This window comes from Sitophilus oryzae, unplaced genomic scaffold (assembly GCF_002938485.1).
Source record: "Sitophilus oryzae breed Bouriz unplaced genomic scaffold, Soryzae_2.0 scaffold_1112_pilon_pilon, whole genome shotgun sequence".
Taxonomy (NCBI): Eukaryota; Metazoa; Arthropoda; class Insecta; order Coleoptera; family Curculionidae; genus Sitophilus; species Sitophilus oryzae.
Window position 1 is genome coordinate 592186 of NW_022145741.1, and position 18322 is coordinate 610507.

The following is an 18322-nucleotide window of genomic DNA, read 5'->3' on the forward strand; positions in this document are numbered from 1 at the left end:
TGTATCTCAGAAACTACTTATCGTATAACATTGGGAAAAAAATTCTAATAAGTAAATCGACCAAGAGAAATCGATGGGAATTATTTTCAAGTTCAAGAAATGTCCGCTAGGGGGGCGTTTCTCTGGTAGCCAATCAGAAAAGAGGGGTTTTCTCAAAAATATGCAGGTGAACAGGTATTTTAAATATTATTATTGTAACCATCGTGAAATTTGTAATTTTTTGACATAGACTATTTCGCTCTAGCTCATAAAATAAAGTGGTGGGGGAAGGTTAAATTTGCTTTTATTAAAATAAGGATAACTCTTGTTTAGGTTACCCGTTTTAAACAAACTAGGGCTCGTTTAAAAGAGCTTTTCTTCCTCAATGATCTGCAGTATAAATTTCGTTTCCATAATTTTTTTCGTGGTAGCTAGAGGGCGCTGTTTGACATCATAACAGATATTGTGCTTTTGCATAAAAATATTAAATAGTAGGCTATGTTTTTTTTACACAGTTAAATATCAGCGCAAACCGCAACTTTCCATCTTCTCTCTAACCGGAGGTATTAAGAGAACAAATCAGGTTAGGCTGCCGCTTAGGACTATATGGTCTAAAGATTATAGTAGTAGGCTAGGAAACAAAAAAAGGTATTTTTGTTACGTCAAAATATCAAAACGTTTAAGTTCAGTCTTCATGCATCCGAATTTCGGGCGTTTTCTAAATTTTACTAAAATTTCAAGGAATTTTGTGCCGCCATATTGATTTAAACAGAAAACGGCCAAATTTCGTATGGCCGAAAACTAGGGATTTATTTCATATAACGTCATTTAGTTATTAATCCAAGTTCGTCCTTGATTTCACTTGTTTTCGTGTTTTACCTGTTGTTTGTGTTATTTATTATTATATTATAAAGTTTATTCCGTTTGGGTCACTTTTCATATAGAACGAAGGTGCGAATCTTAACAATATGTATTACTGGTCCAAATCTACCCTTGATGCAAGTAGTTCAGCACCAAGACCGTGGGTCGGAAAATGTTTAGGCAGGAATTCTATGATGGCGAATGATTGGACTTTTTTAATTATCTGAATGAAATGAACTATCCATAATTTCTAAGAAATGAATTGTTAATTTTACGAGGGGATCCGTCATGATGAAATTGCATTTTTAAAAAATTATGGAAACAAAATTTATACTGGAGATAATTGAGGAAGAAAAGCTCTTTTAAACGAGCCCTAGTTTGTTTAAATCGGGTAACCCAAACCACCGAGTTATCCGTACTTAAATAAAAGCAAGTTTAACGTTCCCCCACCACTTTATTTTATGAGATAGATAAAAATACTCTATATAAAAAAAATTACAAATTTCTCGATTATTACAACAGTAATATTTAAAATACCTGTTCACCTGCATATTTTTGAGAAAAACCCTATTTTCTGATTGGCTATCAGAGAAACGCCCCCTAGCGGACATTTTTTGAACTTGAAAATAATTTCCAGCGATTTCTCTTGGTGGATTTACTTATTAGAATGTTTTTCCTAAAGTTATACCTAGGTATATTCTTTGAGTTACACCTTTGGTTATACGATAAGTAGTTTCTGAGATACAGCCGGCGTCCATTCTTAGTTGGCCACCCGGTACATTCCAATATTGATTGAGCGAGTTCCGCATTTTTTTCGGCATTTATTCATTTTTTTTCTCGAACTCATCAGTTAACATCCCTCTAATTCAAATCCTTTGGACTGTTGAAATTCCTATTTCCAAAGCATCAGCAACTCGCTATATTATTTAAAAATGCTATCAATTTTTGTATTTTACATAGGAATATTACACCTTTGTATTGTACTTTCTTCATATACGGCGTCCACGGGCAAGAGTGTTCTACATGCTTCTCTTCCTCGAGAAAAATAAGTTATAAGCTTAGCAATGAGCTCTTGTTCATTTTGGTTAAATCTTTGAGGCATTTTTGCAATAAAAAAATTGAAATATTGTTTTACACTTTGAATAAGAAGACTAAGGAAGGAGCATAATGCTATCCATGTATTCATGCATGGTGGACGGAAAAGCCACCATAAAAGCTCTCTAGGGTGGGGATCCTTGACAGTTCTGTTTGACGATTCATTTGACACATTTGAATTTGATTTGAAATTTTGTGGATTTGTCAGTCTTTACGGAGCTTATTTTATGTTATTTATTATTTATTCTACTACTGATAGTAGGTAGTAAAGGTAGTAAATCTAGATGGAAATTGTGGCAGAACTTAAATTAACAGTGACACTATCGCGATTTATCGAAAAAGACTCTAAAATAGTTGGTTGTGTAGCGTGCGGTAGATCTCGGCAAAAATCGAGTGAAATAATGGAACAACTTTTCGCTAGTAAGTGACTATATAATATAAATACGTGTAGTAAACCGATCGTTTATGAAATTCACTTAAATTAACTAAATTATATATTTTTCTTGCATTTTAGCTTTTATTTATTACTTGTCAAAGATTAGATTCAAAGAATTTAGATACGTTAATTTGACTTACCTGCTTCAGTAGCGTATGGGATGTTTGTGTTAATAAATACTTATAACTTATCTATTATTATTAGAATTATATATTTTTATAACAATTTTAATAATTACCAACATTTATTCACAACGTAAAATAAAACAACAAATTATTGAGTCTACCCCACGTCTACCCTACATCATAGTTTTACATTTTTTAAATAAAATTAGAACGACACTGATAAACCGGAATTTAAGTCGGCCATATTTGAGGCCCATCGCGGTGTACCTAAGATTTTTGATATGCTCCTTCCTTAGTCTTCTTATTCAAAGGTTTTACAGCAACAATTAAATTTTAATTTTGACATTGATCGATGTCCGTCAATAAAATTATAACCGCAAATTAAATGACAATGACAATTAAAAGAAAATTTTTATATTGATCGATGTCCGTCAATAAAATTATAACCCCAAATCAAATGACAATGACAATTACTAAAAAGAATATGCAGTAATTTACGAAATGCCGTAATGACGTCACTAATTTTTTTCATCTGGTTGGCAAGCCTAGACCATAATAATAATAGACCCTGTATATTATACAGGGTGTTTCAAAAAAGATCTGCCATCTCTCCTGGGGATATTCTTGAAGTAAAAATAATATTTATTTTTCATATCAACATAGGTCCGATTCTGCTTTGTTTCGTAGCTACAGGGTCTTAAAATCTTAATAATTTTTCGACTTGTTATAATTTTCTTCCAAGTACTTTTAGTGATTCGAATGAAATTTTCAGGATAAAAGTTACTATAAGTGCTTCATATTTTAATGCTAAAAAAAGTGTCGATAAATTCATCACTGGAATATTTTTCAAAAAAAACATGTGCGTCACTGACTGCTTTTCTTTTGATATCAAAATTGTGTAGGCCGTTTAATACCAATTAAAAGTTATCTCTTGATATTTTGTTAAATTCGTTCTCCGTGATCTTGATGAGATAAACGCAATTTTATTAATTACTATTAATAAAAACAAAATTAATAGATTATATTTTATATTTTACCTAATTTATTATTAAATATTATTAGTATTAGTTATTATTACTATTAATCCAACCTAGAGCAATTTCAAATAAAAAAATAATGGTATTTAAAATAATTACAAAAAAACCAATGTTAAATTTTTTTAACATCTTGTAACTCTAAAACTATGCATTTCCAGACCCATGTTTATAGGAAATCTTTTCATATTTGTTTGATGAGGAATCAATGAATACTCATTTAAAACTTTCGCAAGTTAATGATATTAAATTTTTTTAAAGGTTGCTATTAGACTTGGATCAAGACAAATTAATAAAATTGCGTTTATCTCATCAAGGAGGCCGAAATCGACAAAATATCAAGAGACAACTTTTAATCGGCATTAAACTGTTTACACTATTTCGTTAACGAGAGAAAAAAAGCCAATGACGTACATGCATAGACTTAGAATAAAATATAGACTACACTATTTACATTTAAGCGCGGTCCAATATTAATTTTTGTAAACATGTTTACTCCTGGGTGCAGCTGACCTCGGCCGTCTGAGTCTTTCGCCTCCAGCCTATGTTGTCACGTCTAAAATATTATTAATATTTTTTTTGTTGTTATACACATATATTGAGATATTAAAACTGTATTTTAATAAAGTAGTGTTTAATAGTAGAAAGATGTATTAAATAGTCCCTATACTACTAAATTATAAGTCGGAGACTATTTAAAAATGACAAATTCTTTACAATTTGGCAACACCCATCAATCGCCGGGTCGCCTGTTCATTCTTTATTCTCTCGTAGTAGAGCCATAGTAGAGTAAAGCACGTGTCGTAAAAGGGTTCGGAAGTAGTTAATTAAGATGTAATTTACCTGATTAACTACGTGTAGTTTTTCTTCAAAAACTACGTCTTTTCCCGTTCATTAACTACATGAAAACTACGTTAATAAACTATGTATTGATATTATGAATAATTTTCCTTTGTATCGGGTGTAATAGAGATAATATGATGTAAATATTATATTTAAAGCCATATTTCTTCTGTTTTCTTAAATACATTATGTGTTTTTAAAGCTTCAACTTATTATAACCTCACCTCATACCTTTGATATTTGAAAGTTACATACATAGATTACATAAACTACACCCTCTACATAAACTACATTAACTACATGTAATGTAGTTTATGTAGTTTTTAAAAGTAACATGTAGTTTTCCGAACCCTGGTCGTAAAACCTTGTTGTCACAGTTTCGCCATGGCTATTTTTATTGTTTTTATTGGATGTTTTGATTTTGTATTTTTTGATTCGATTTTCTTAGTGTGTAGTGTCGGTTTAGTGTTTATTTTGATTACCTTTTATTTAAAAACTATAAAACAGGTTCGTCAGTGCCAAATTTGTAAGAAATTGGACTATTTAAGTCCTGGAACAACATTCCACAGGTAAGTCAAATTTACTATTTTGGCGTCAGTGGCGTTGTAGAAAGGCGCTTATTTAGATAATAATTTAGTAAATTATAAACCCTGGAAAATCTGTATTTTTTATATTTATCATTTACGTAAAGGTTCTTACTAACCTCGTTATTAATATAACGAGTAGATACATTATTAAGTACATAAGAAGTAGACACATTATTTTCTTGGGCATTGGTTAATTTAATGCTTTTTTTTATGAAAAATGTGTTTCTTTTTATTCTAAAACCATCCTTAGAATCTAAAATAACATACAGGAATTCCAGAATGATATTCCATTATGAAACAACAATTTTTAAGGCTTATTATAAACTATAAACAATCGAGAAAGTCGAAAAAATTACAAGCTACCAAACATTTTAAAATACCAAACATTCCTTATTTTTTTTCAAGACTAAAATATTTTACAAACATTACTTTTTCCCTATAGTTTCACATCAGGTATAGAAATAACTACGTTTTTATGATAGGGTCACCATTATGATAACAAAAATGACGAACAATGGTCCAGAAATGTAAACAAGTACATATTTTTTGTAAATATTTTTCTTACCGCTTGCATTTTTGTCCATTATTATTTCACAAATTATACAGGGTTATGTAAACCAGGTAGATATTTCGTTTTTTTTATATTAAACAAAGATAAAATAAATATGCCATTTTAAAATTTATCCAGTACTTACCTAGAGTTTTTTCTTTTTTTTTCTCGACTGTTAATCTATTATTAATTTGTAATACCGTATGATCGAAAAAAACGGCGTCCAGTTGGCTTGGAAAAAACCATCGATACATACTCCATATAATTTTACATATAAAATGACAGCGATCTTCATTTCATAGCCATCGCTGACGCCGTTTTTTTTCGATTATAAGGTATAATTTTCATTTTTTCTTTTATAATGTAATATCACTTAAGTAATATCACATATAATCTGAAGATAGTTTTAGAATTAACCAAAACGTAAATCTTTAATAAAACAATCTGTTATTATTTGCCATATATGTATGTATCCAAGAAAATAATTTACATATTATTATTATATGTTTTACTGTTTTTTATCTTTATTTGAAACTCAGAAATGTTGCATTGGCTTTCTAAAAAAATGAACTTGTAAGTTTTTAAAATGCTTCGTTTCGGAGATACAGGGTGTAGAAGTTTCATTTTTATTTCGATTTTTTTCCAAATAATTTCTGAAGTGACGTCAATATTTGGACGAAAATTGGCGTTTGGGAGTTTTTTGACATGAAAAATTAGATTTAGATGTCAATTTGACTTTTACTAATAGGGGGCGCCACCTACATATTTTTTAAGTTATTTGAAGAGTAATACTTTTTGTCTGTATCTATATAAAACTACTGAGAAAAATTTACATTTCCAACGTTTTTTACTTAATAAGGTCTCTTGTTGACACTCGCCACAAGTATAGTTCTCAAGATATTTGGAAACGAATTAATCAATACATTCTTCATAAATTATTTGGAAAAAAGCGAAATAAAAATGAAATTTCTACACTCTGTATCTCTGAAACGAAGCATTTTAGGACATAAATTTATACTATTTTTTTTACTGATTTTATTTGCAGATTATGCTGCCAAAGTTTCCTGAATACAATTCCGACCACTCTGTATATCAAGATATCCCCCATTACGTACTAGTTTTTCTTAATAATTTTCTATACATTTTCCAACGCCAAGATGTACCAAGCGCATACAAATACATCAAGCTTCAAACAAGCTTGCACGTTGACAGTAATACCTACAGTAATATTGTATTATATTAATGTAATATTTTTGAACCAATGTTCAATATTACTGTAGTAATACTGTTTATACTCATGCCTTTTATATTTGTTTGAATTTGGTGCATATTTCCATTGAATAAAGTATAGTCACCATTACCATTATTATACTTACTCTATAATAAAGACAGTAACGAGTTAAATAAATGTAGTTTTCATTTTATTCACTTCCTAAAAGCTTGCTTTAATGGAACAGATTCCTGTTTTTTCTAATTTACATAATAAGACATCACTTTTACCGGAAAAAAAAATTAAACAATTATAAAGTTTTTTCTCTTTCTGTTCTATTATATCTATAGAATAGATCCTGTTTTGATTAATATTAGAGTTGTAAATGTTTGACTAAAATTAATATTTTATTAAATTAATAATTTATCATCAATTTCAAAAATTAAATAATTTCGATTATTAAAATTTCTTCTATAACACGTACTTTATTATTTTTATCGTTTTTAGACTCTAAGACGTATTTTTTTTCTAAGTCCTAAACTTTGCTTTATATTAAACTATTTTCTTTATCCTAAATCTTAATAATATAAAAAGTTTAAATACGATATATTTTTAATTGAATTATAGCTTCATTAAAATTAAAAAAATACCCGCCTATGATACGGAGAGTGCAGGTGCACTGAAGAAACAAAAGACAGTGTTGTGTTGGGCGGCAGAGCCGTCAGGAAACGACCGTTACGACGGAGACAGCCTATCTATCGCTCGTGTCGCACTCGTTAGAGCCAAAAACAATAACACAACAATAACAAGACGTTGTCTGTCCGCATCTTCCAGCTATTTATGAATGAGATGCTCAGTCTATATTTTATTCTAAGTCTATGCGTACATGCTTTTTTTAGAAAAATATTCTAGTGATATTTTTTAGCACATCCTTGGTCAATATGTCCAAACCATAGATTTAGTAAGAACAGATATCACATTGTGCATTTTAACCCGATCAAACAATCGGAGGTTGACTACGTACTGTAAAAACCAACTGAGATAGAGAAGGCGACATTGCCACATCTCAAATTTGCGCCTATCTACTTAGTTTGATTTGCAGAAAAGGTGACTTTAAAACCTTCACCCGATATCAATAAATCTCAATTTCTTAATAAAATTAATAGTTTATTTTTAAAGAAGCATGCGTAATAATATGTTATTAACCAGAGGATATATGCGTTACTATTAAAGGACGTGTTTACTGTTTAATGTGCTGAAACGTCTAGAACTATTGGCAACGTCGCTGCTAGTCTTCCAGAATGAAATGAGCCGTCCGTCCCACCATCCCTCGCGACGGCCCTTGGTCCGTTATAGCGTACTACATTTAGCTTACGGTGTGTTTGAAGTCGGAATCAAGTCCGAAGTGAACTTTTCAGTGGTTTTCAATAGTTTTTGATTTTGTTTAACATACTTTTGAATCTGCGAATTTTCAATATGGTAGGACAGTGTTAAATGTGTGGAAAATTAAGCTCAAATTACCCGAATTTGTCTTTTCACAGATAGGTATTGTTTCCGCCGTAATCGTACATAGGCGTCCCACTAGGGAGCCTCTCACAATTAAAATAATTTCTAATTATGTATATTTGTTGAATTTTGATCTATTAAAACAAGAACGTAGTAGCTGGTAACTGAATTATAATTCGTCTCAATTACTACCTAACCTTTGTAGATCATAACAAATTTGAATATAAACGTTGCATATATTTGAAACTTTATTATATGCCAGAAAGTGACATATTTTTTTAAATTGCGTCATATTTTGGTCATTATATACGATATTCTAAAGGATTTTGCTCAACAAATAAACAAAGGTGTTTACCCGTCTTTTTTTACATTTTATTGCTTTATTATATTATCTTATATCCTGCCCCTTCGGTCTTGTTTAGACAAGTTTTTACCACCGTACACTACAAATACCTCTTCCTAGAGTTATTTGTACGGTGTGTTTACCTTTTTTTAGAATGGGACGAACTGTAAATAATTCTTAGGCTACTAGTTTTATACATACATATATACAGAGTGACCCAGGCCTCCAAAAAAGCTTTTTACCTATTACGTTTTTGGTTTGTGATTTTTATTTCAATCTTTACATAAGATCGGGGCCATTGTAACGCACATTTTCAAAATATTTTTGTCAACATGCAGGGTGATTCAAACCGCAATACATATGCTTAATACAGTTATGAAGATTGGGACGTTTAACTAAAATTTGATTGTCTGATTAAGCTACCTAAGTAATGGATTTGTAAACGTAATATTCATTATTATGCGACAGAAATCCCATACTGTAGCACACAGATTTGATACTTTTAATGATAAATGCCCTATTGAGAGACTAAAGGTAATTGCCTCGTATCAGAGCCATCATAATACGAGAAGAAGACCGAAAGTCAAATCTTGTCTTACATTTTCAAAAAACACAATTTTCTCATTAAAATAAATATTGATTTTAGGTATAGGAAGTTATTAATAATACAAGATTAAACAACTATTACACAGTACTTCACAGGAAGCTATCGATTGCGAACTAACTAAATCGTTACTAATTACTAATTTTGAAAAGTTCTTTTTAAGATAAAAAAAGGTAAAACTAAAACCTATACTATCATTTGAGATTAAACGGGAAGTTCTAAATAATGTTGCCTATTCTAAACAAGAAAAATTTATTTATAAGTTTCATAACACCTCTAATTAAATTTGGACGAAAAGAATATTTCTGTTTGCTGTAGGTAATTTTCTCAGAGATTAAACGGGAAGTTCTAAGTTCTCTTCATCTCTCAGGGAAAATACGTAAATAAAAATGACTTTTTAAGTCAAAAAAAGTCAAAAAGACAAGTTATTCCAAAAAAGGACTGCCCTTTTCAAAAAAGGACAGGTGGCAACCCTAGGTATTTCTGGAATGGAAATTTAATGGTAAATCTACAACTTTAGTTTGAAAATATGTTCCGGCCACCTATGATTACAAAAATGTCTAAAATGTGCTTTACCATTGCCTCCATATTCTAAAAAACAAATTGAAAGAAAAGTCACCAACCACAAACCTAATATAGAACTGTTTCGGAAGCCTGAGTCACCCTGTAAATATTCAAAAGTAACTGAAAGTTTATATAGAAGTAACTGAAAGTTTATATAGAAGTAACTGAAAGTTTAAATTGAATATCGACGTTGGAGCGATTTTCGAAAACTACCTAGTTAACGTTTCAACATAATGTTACGGATTCCGTGGGTCCACTATTTAAACTCACGATAAAATACTTAACGAATTTATTTGTTTCACTCTGTACACACAACTTATACTATTTACAACACAACTTATGCAACTACTATTACTCTAACGGTATTTCGCGGTATTTTCAAACTTTAGACTTCAAACTTCAAAACTTGTCCAACTGTCAAAGCGCGGGCCTTATATACCCCTGGCGGTTGTTTCTAGATTTTCTAAAGAATTCTATAATTTTTCTTTACTTTTCTGGCGAATGCGCCAGGTTCCTCAATGCACTTTGCGATTTTTTAGCAGTATGCAGTTATGCAACCAGTAATACACCTTGACATTGCCCCTTCTCAAATTTGATCGTCCCGATCAAGGTTTCCTGTCTGGTATCTCTCAATCGATCCAGATGAACTACTTTCATCTTACTTCTAGGGCTGCGTTGAATCCGGTACACAACATCATTTATCCTCTTGATGACTGTATAAGGACCTTCCCATGCTGGAGTTAACTTTGGGGACCTCCCTTTCTTGCGCTGTGGGTTATATAACCATACCATATCGTCCTGTTGAAATCCCGTAGAATTAGCTCTGAGGTCGTAACGAGCTTTCATCCGGTCACTGGCTAGCGTAATCTTACTTCTCACGGCCTTATGAATTCCCAATAACCTTTCCTTCAGTTCATCCGCGTAGTCCTCTACGTTCGTGGTGCTGTCGTCTGGTGATCCGAACACCAAGTCACAAGGCAACCGTAATTCTCGACCAAATAAAATCTTCGATGGTGAAAGTCCGGTGGTGTTGTGAACTGCACTTCTATATGCCATTAGGAATAGTGGTATATGCTGATCCCAATCTCTTTGATGTTCATCCACCATTTTCGAGAGATGTTCTTCAATGGTCTTATTGAATCTCTCGACCATCCCATCAGACTGCGGATGTAAAGCTGTTGTCCTAGTCTTGTGAATACCAAGCAGATCACACATCTTCTGGAACAGTCTTGACTCGAAGTTCCTTCCTTGGTCAGTGTGAAGCTCTAAAGGAATTCCAAATCTACTGAAGACATTATGACTAATACTTCAGCTACAGTCGATGCTTCTTGGTTTGGAATGGCAAAAACTTCTGGCCATTTACTGAAATAATCCATCGCCACTAAAACGTACTTGTTGCCCTTGTGCGTTTCAGGGAATGGGCCTGCAATGTCAACAGCGATTCTTTCGAATGGCAGTCCAACGTTATATTGTTTCATTTTTCCCCTAGATCGAGTGCTTGGTCCTTGGCTGGCTGCACAAATTTTACATTGTCGACACCATTTCTTGACATCTTCGCAATAATCCACCCAGTAAAAGCGATCTCTCAGCTTGCTCAAGGTCTTGTTTACCCCAAGATGGGCTCCAGTTTTACCACCGTGAATTTCTTCCAATACCTGGGTAACTTTCTTCCTTGGTACCAGTAACTGAGTTGTTACTGTGCTGCCATCCGCACTTTCCCATGTGCGCTTTAACAATCCATTCTCAATCACCAGTGAATTCCACTGAGCCCAGAGAGCTTTGAAAACCAGCCCTCTGTCCGCAATATCCTGCCACGGTGGTCTCTCGCCGTTACCTTCCTTGAGCCGTAGTATTGCTCCGATGTCTGGATCTTCCATTTGATCTTTCCTAAATTGTATCGTCGTCCATTGTTCGTCAGTTCTCAGTTTAAAATTCTTTACTCTGATAGTGCTTTCGCGATGTTGCATTTTCTTGCCCAAGGTAGCTCGTCGTCGATCCGGTTCGTTGTCGATAATTTGTACCCGTCCTACACGACACCCAACGGTTTTCTCTAGTTTCCCGAACACAGTCTTCTTGGTATCACCAGGTATCATCACAATTTGATGATCTTTCTTCCATATTTCCTGGTCTCTTCTCTTTAGATACAGAAAATTCCTCATTTCCGATTTTCAGGATGTTTCTATGGTGATCAAACGAAAAACCATGTTGACTGATCACATCCATACCCATGATAAAATCATCTTCAATGTCTGCCACTAAAACGCTATGCCGAAACTTCAAATTCCCTAACTCCAATTCCATGAAAGCCTCTCCCCGTACAACGGCCATCATCTTCAATCCTTGCACTGAGTTAGTCCGCACCAACGATACCATAGCGCCTGTGTCCACAGTCATTCGAATTCTTCTACCATTGACCTTCCCGTTGATCACCAAACTGTCAGCGATGTTTCCTAGACTCCTAACGGAAAACATCCTAGGGGCTCTGTTTTCTTCAGCCAATACTCGCTCATTAGTGTTGATTTCCTGGTGCCTATGTTCTCTCGATGGTAAACGGAATCGCATTTGGACGCGGCAATCCCGTTTGATGTGGCCATTCCTGCCACATCTATAGCAACTTATGTCCTGGGATCTTCCGATGTGCCGATGTTCTCTTAATGATGAACGGAATGGCATTTGGATGCGACAATCCCGTTGGATATGGCCATTCCTGCTACATCTATAGCACCTAATATCCTGGGATCTTCTCTGGTTCTCTGTCTGGGTGTTGTTGACTCTCTTGTTCACTAGTAATTCACATAGTTTATTAAACATCTCCTCCAAACGTATGTGAGAACTCTTTGGCTGTTCCTCAACCGATACCGAGCCTATCTTCGGTTTAGGAATGGCGCTAAATGCAGCTTCTATTTCCAGCGCCCTGACGAGTACTTCGCTGCTGGTAGAAAATTGGGATATTTGCAGCGCCCTCTGCAATTCGTTGTCCCTCAGTCCGCTGATAAAGCACTGAGCAGCGAGTTCCTCCCTAAATCCTTCCGGTGCTTCTGGATATGCCAGGTGTACCAGCCGACGTAAGTCTGTGCTCGAATTCCTGCAGACTCTCTCCGGACCTCTGCAGGCGTGTCTTGATCTGGGCCTGGTAAAGTTGGCGTCGATGTTGGTCGCCATATCTTCTGTCCAGTGCAGCGACCAAAGTTTGGTATTCCTGCTGTTGGGCTGCAGGAATAGTTTGCAACAGTTCCAGCGCAGGGCCACGCAGCGCGATGACAAGTGCCGCTGCTTTCTCCTGGTCGGTCCATCCGTTGGCAGCGGCGGCTGCTTCAAACTGGCGGTGGTACATAGTCCAAGTGGTTTGTCCATCGTAGGTTGGGGCCTTGAGGTTCGCAGTTCCATGAACGCCAGGTGTCCTTACTTGTACCTTGGTCTTCTGTAGGTACATCTCCAATTTTTCCATTTTCTGCTGAAGGCGTTCCTCCAGATCTTCTACAACTTCTTGGAAATGGTTCTCCTGTCGTTTTTCCAGGTCTTCAAAATTCTTCTGTAGTCGAAATTCCTGATTTTCCAAAGTTTTCTTAAGACGGTCCTGATCTTCTTGTCTTTCCCTGTGACGTCGCTCCTCCACACGAATTTCCAAATTTCCTAATATTTTCTCAAGCCGGTCCTGTTCTTCTTGTTTGTCTTGTTGTCGTTGTATTTTTAAATCTTCGAAAATTTTCTTAAGCCGGTCCTGTTCTTCTTGTTTGTCTTGCTGTCGTTGAATTTTTAAATCTTCGAAAATTTTCTCAAGCCGGTCCTGTTCTTCTTGTTTATCTTTCTGGCGACGCACTTCTAGATTTTCTACAATTTTCTCCAACCGTTCTTGTCTAATTTCTTGATTCTCCATAAGCATTTTCTGTAGTTGGTCTTGTTCTTCTTGACGTCGTAGTTTTTCCTCTTCTTTTCTCTTTTCCAATCGGGCTCGTTCTTCTTCTCGTTCTTTACGGAGTCTTTCTTGATCTTCTGCTTTTTCTTTCGCAGCCTCTCTTGTTCTTCTGCCTTTTCTCTCTTCTCATATTCTCCATAAAATCGCCCAATAATTTGCTTACTTCCTCCATTTTCTTCTGCTTGCTCCCTTGTACCAACCATAAAAACACTCTAATTCGGTCTAAAAAATCTTCCAATCCACTAATTTCTTCTTAAAATCCTCTTGAATCGCACTTCCGACACCAATTGTTACGGATTCCGTGGGTCCACTATTTAAACTCACGATAAAATATTTAACGAATTTATTTGTTTCACTCTGTACACACAACTTATACTATTTACAACACAATTTATGCAACTACTATTACTCTAACGGTATTTCGCGGTATTTTCAAACTTTAGACTTCAAACTTCAAACTTCAAAACTTGTCAAACTGTCAAAGCGCGGGCCTTATATACCCCCTGGCGGTTGTTTCTAGATTTTTCTAAAGAATTCTATAATTTTCTTTACTTTCTGGGGAATGCGCCAGGTTCCTCAATGCACTTTGCAATTTTTTAGCAGTATGCAGTTATGCAACCAGTAATACACCTTGACAATAAGTATATGTGGGATATTAATTATATTATTATATTAGACCTTATAACAAAACTCATCTAACGAAAAAGTGTTAATGTAGTATATTAATATGGAGTAAAAATTTTACTAATTACTTTACTTTTACTTTACTAATTAAATTCGTTCCATAAAACGATACGCCACTGGCCATTAGAACAATCCAAATGTGCCTAGTTGTCGGGGTCGGAAATTTTCAATGACTAAAGAATCCAAGGACAAATAACACCCGACAGCAAATTGTGACGCTGGCATCAAACAGTGCCGTGGTACATATTTTTCTTAACCTAGCTGTTTGAAGCAATATTTATATTTTTTGATAATTGTTTTGACTACGCCTATGGTGTGTCATCCTAATTAATTACGAAAAAAACGTATTAAAATGTTAACAAAAGGTACAAAACTAGTATCGACGTATAGCACATATCAAGTACATACAGATGTTAATTGAAATTGAAGAATAATTATCGAATTCAATAAGAAAACGCTAAAAAGTTGGAGTGGACTGTTTATTTACGTATGAAACGTAACTCCTGGCTCTTTCTTGTCGCTGTGGCTTTTACACTTGAAAGCTACACAATTCACCATTGTAACAAAGTTTATACAAAGTTCACTACACACAACAAACTATTAAAAATCGCTAAAATTGTCGCTGGTGACTGGATGATGACTCACTGTTTGGCATCAAACGAATGGCGTCTAACGTCACAAATTCTACTACAGCCCGTACAGGGGCGTTACATGTCCTTATATTCTTTAGTCATTGGAAATTTTAGACTTCTCTGTCTCTTCTGTCCTTGTTTGACACATTGGAATGTTTGATACACTACCAACGAGTATTTATGAATGGGATGTTCGGTCTATCTTTATAATGTCTTTGGTCCAAACTCTTTTAGCTTTAAAATCGAATTTATAATAATAATTTTTACCCTAAAAATTTCATTCGAAATGCTAAAAGTACTTGGAAGAAAATTATAATAAATAGAAAAAATATTTAGACTTTAACACCCTGTAGCTACGAAACAAAGCGGAACCGGACGTATGTTGATATGAAAAATTAATCTTATTTTTACGTGAGGACTCTCTCCACGAGAGATGGCACATGTTTTTTGAAACATCCTGTATACTTACATGGATGAGTAAATCACTATGGAAACTGCCGCAAACATATCAACGACTTCCATTTATCTTCTTTTTTTGCTCTTTTTCTTCTTTTACTCTATCTGTCCTTGTCGAGGACCTATCGTCCACGCGCTTAGGATTGATTGACGTATTCAATGGTTTTCTTTCATTTCCTGTTTCGCCGGAAATGACAATAACTTTTGATTTTTAAATGGTACCCTCGGTGTTTTGTTGCTTTATTCGATAGAAAATGATACTCTGAATAGAATGACATGTCATATGTCAACTTTGATATTTTCAAATATGGTTTATTAGAAATTGCAACATGCGATTCATAACGACAATTTGACTCGAAATACCAAGTGTGTGGTACCCTTTATGGTATCAAATTGTTCGTAAAAAAATGCTTTTTCCAAATATGCTAATGAGCCACCCTCGTTCCATTTGAAAAAATTGAGATATGATTAAAAATACGATTTGGGCATCTTTTAACCAGACAGGACAAGACATGAATAACATTAGACGATCAAATCTATTTTTCCAAGGCTCCTTGATTAAAAATTAGTGTTTTTAACACAGCCATGGCACTCTAGATTGAAATTTAAAATTCAATTTTGTTTTAAGCAAAAATGCCAGAAGTTGACATATGATATGTCATTCTATTCAGAATGTCATTTTCTATCTAAGTTAGAGTCTTTTTCGGTAAATCACAATAGTGCCACTGTTAATTTACGTTCTGTCACAATTTCTATCTAGCGATTTTTAACTAACTTAATCTTAATAACTACCTTTATACAACTATCAGTAGTAGAATAAATGATATAAAATAAGCATACATAAATGAAACAGGTTTAGATTGGAAAGTGCCCATAAGGGCAATGTAAACCATCAGTGGCGGACTAAGCCTATTGGAAGTATTGAAGTATTTATACAGGGTGTCCCCTGCTGAGCCTGCATTAGAAGTTTCTAGAGAACTACAATATCTAGATCCGAGATTTTGTGCATATCATTGTTTCACAACGAGATCTATCGATTAAAAATATTTTCAATATGGCGGCACTTTCGGAAGTACCGGAAGTTGACAGCAACTTTCTTATATCAAACGGGTGACCGCATTTTTTTATTACTTACTTAAATTCTCTGTAAAATTTTATGGATTTTGATATTAAACACTCTAACCTAACGTTAACCGTTTTTGAGAAAAAAAAAATTTATAATTAGGAAAAAACGCCTCTGAAAAATATGTATATAGCCTAAACGTCAAATTTAGTGATTGCCACAGCCACTGTACTATAAAGAGAAGACATGTGGCTATCTATGCCAAAAATTAAATAGTCCGAATGTCATATAATAATGGCCGCAGCAGATGTCAAGGAATTGAGCGATTAAAAAATTATCATAAATCATTTTTTTTCAAATGGAAATCCACTTTTTATATTTACACCATTTAAAATAAGAAAGTTTCTGTCAAATTTCGGTATTTCCGGAAGTGTCGCCATGTTGAAAATATTTTTAATTGATAGATCTTGTTGTAAAACAATAATGTGCAGAAAAACTTCGATCAAGATATTGTGGTTCTCTAAAAACTTCTAATGCACGCTCAGCCTGGGACACTCTGTATACTGTAATAATTATAATAAAAATCGATATAGATATAAATATGTCACTCATCAGCAGTGCCGTCTTTACGTAGGGATCTGATGGGCCCTGGCCCCAGGAGTATTATGGGCCCCGGCTAGTAGTGGGAACTATCGAATGAATACTATCGAAACATTCGATAGTTGCAATTCATTCGAATAATTCGATAGTAAGAAAACATTCGTTGAAAACTATTCGAATAAAAATTATCGAATAGATCCGTCATCTGCCTTGAAATATTGTATTCTAGTAATTCGGCAGCAAAAACCATTCATTTATAAAATTCATTCATTTATGAAATTCATTCATTCGTCAGGATCGATTATAATAAAATATTAACTGAATTTTAGTTGTCGCCCGGCGACGTAGGTTTCCAAACCCGACAGCGGTCGGTGGCAATGCTATGAAAGAAGCCGGCATCTTTGATTTTTTGCGGAGTCAGATATAGATAACGACACATTATTTTTTTTATTGAGGTGCTAGTATTTACACAGAAAATACATTATGAAGGGCGCTGTTGCCATATTTTGGTATTAGTTGATATTAGCAAAGAATATTATTGTTTGGCTTTAGTTAGTTAGGGATAGTATGTCTATATATTCTGAATTTTTTTTTATTAATATCCTGTTGTTACACTGCAATAATACTTGTTATTTTGGATGTAAGAAAATGATTTTTAATGTTTTTAAGCAAAGACTGGTTTAATAAATAATAATAACAGTAATAATTTGTTATACCTATTAACAACAAAATTTAAAATGATTTAATATAAATATTTTTTTTAAGTATTAGCAAAATATAAACAACAAATTAGATGTCAAAATTATTTATATTAGATCCTATTTAAAAATAATATAGTCTCTAAATTTTTTGGCAACGTTGGTTTATTGAATAATAATAATTACAGAACTAATTTGTTATATTAACAACAAATTTTAAAATCATGAAATATAAACATTTATTAATTTTCTAATCATGCAGTGTAATGGAACGAAAATATAAATAAAAAATTAGAATCAAAATTATTTATATTAGGTGCTTTATATTACTTTTTATATACTATTTAAAAATTATATTTACTTTTACTGGCATTTACTTTAAAAAATAAATGAAATATTTCTTCGCAAAAAACTACATGTTAGAGAATTAGCATAAACAAAATACAAACATCGTTAACTTTTTTTTTAAATTGGCACGTGTAAAACTTTCATTTTAATTTTCTCACCCCATAGTTTGAGTTCGATAACCCCCCATT

At 33.5% G+C, this 18322-nt stretch overlaps 1 protein-coding gene and 1 long non-coding RNA gene across 4 annotated transcripts in view; both read left to right on the top strand.

Annotated features, from left to right (window-relative positions):
* LOC115882556 (nascent polypeptide-associated complex subunit alpha, muscle-specific form-like) overlaps positions 1-18322 on the top strand; it is a 40891-nt gene that overhangs the window by 10283 nt on the left and 12286 nt on the right. The gene's annotated exons all lie outside the window — the stretch shown is intronic.
* On the top strand, positions 4880-6914 carry LOC115882590. The gene is made up of 2 exons (XR_004050214.1): positions 4880-4942; positions 6556-6914. It is a non-coding gene; the product is annotated as an uncharacterized LOC115882590 (long non-coding RNA).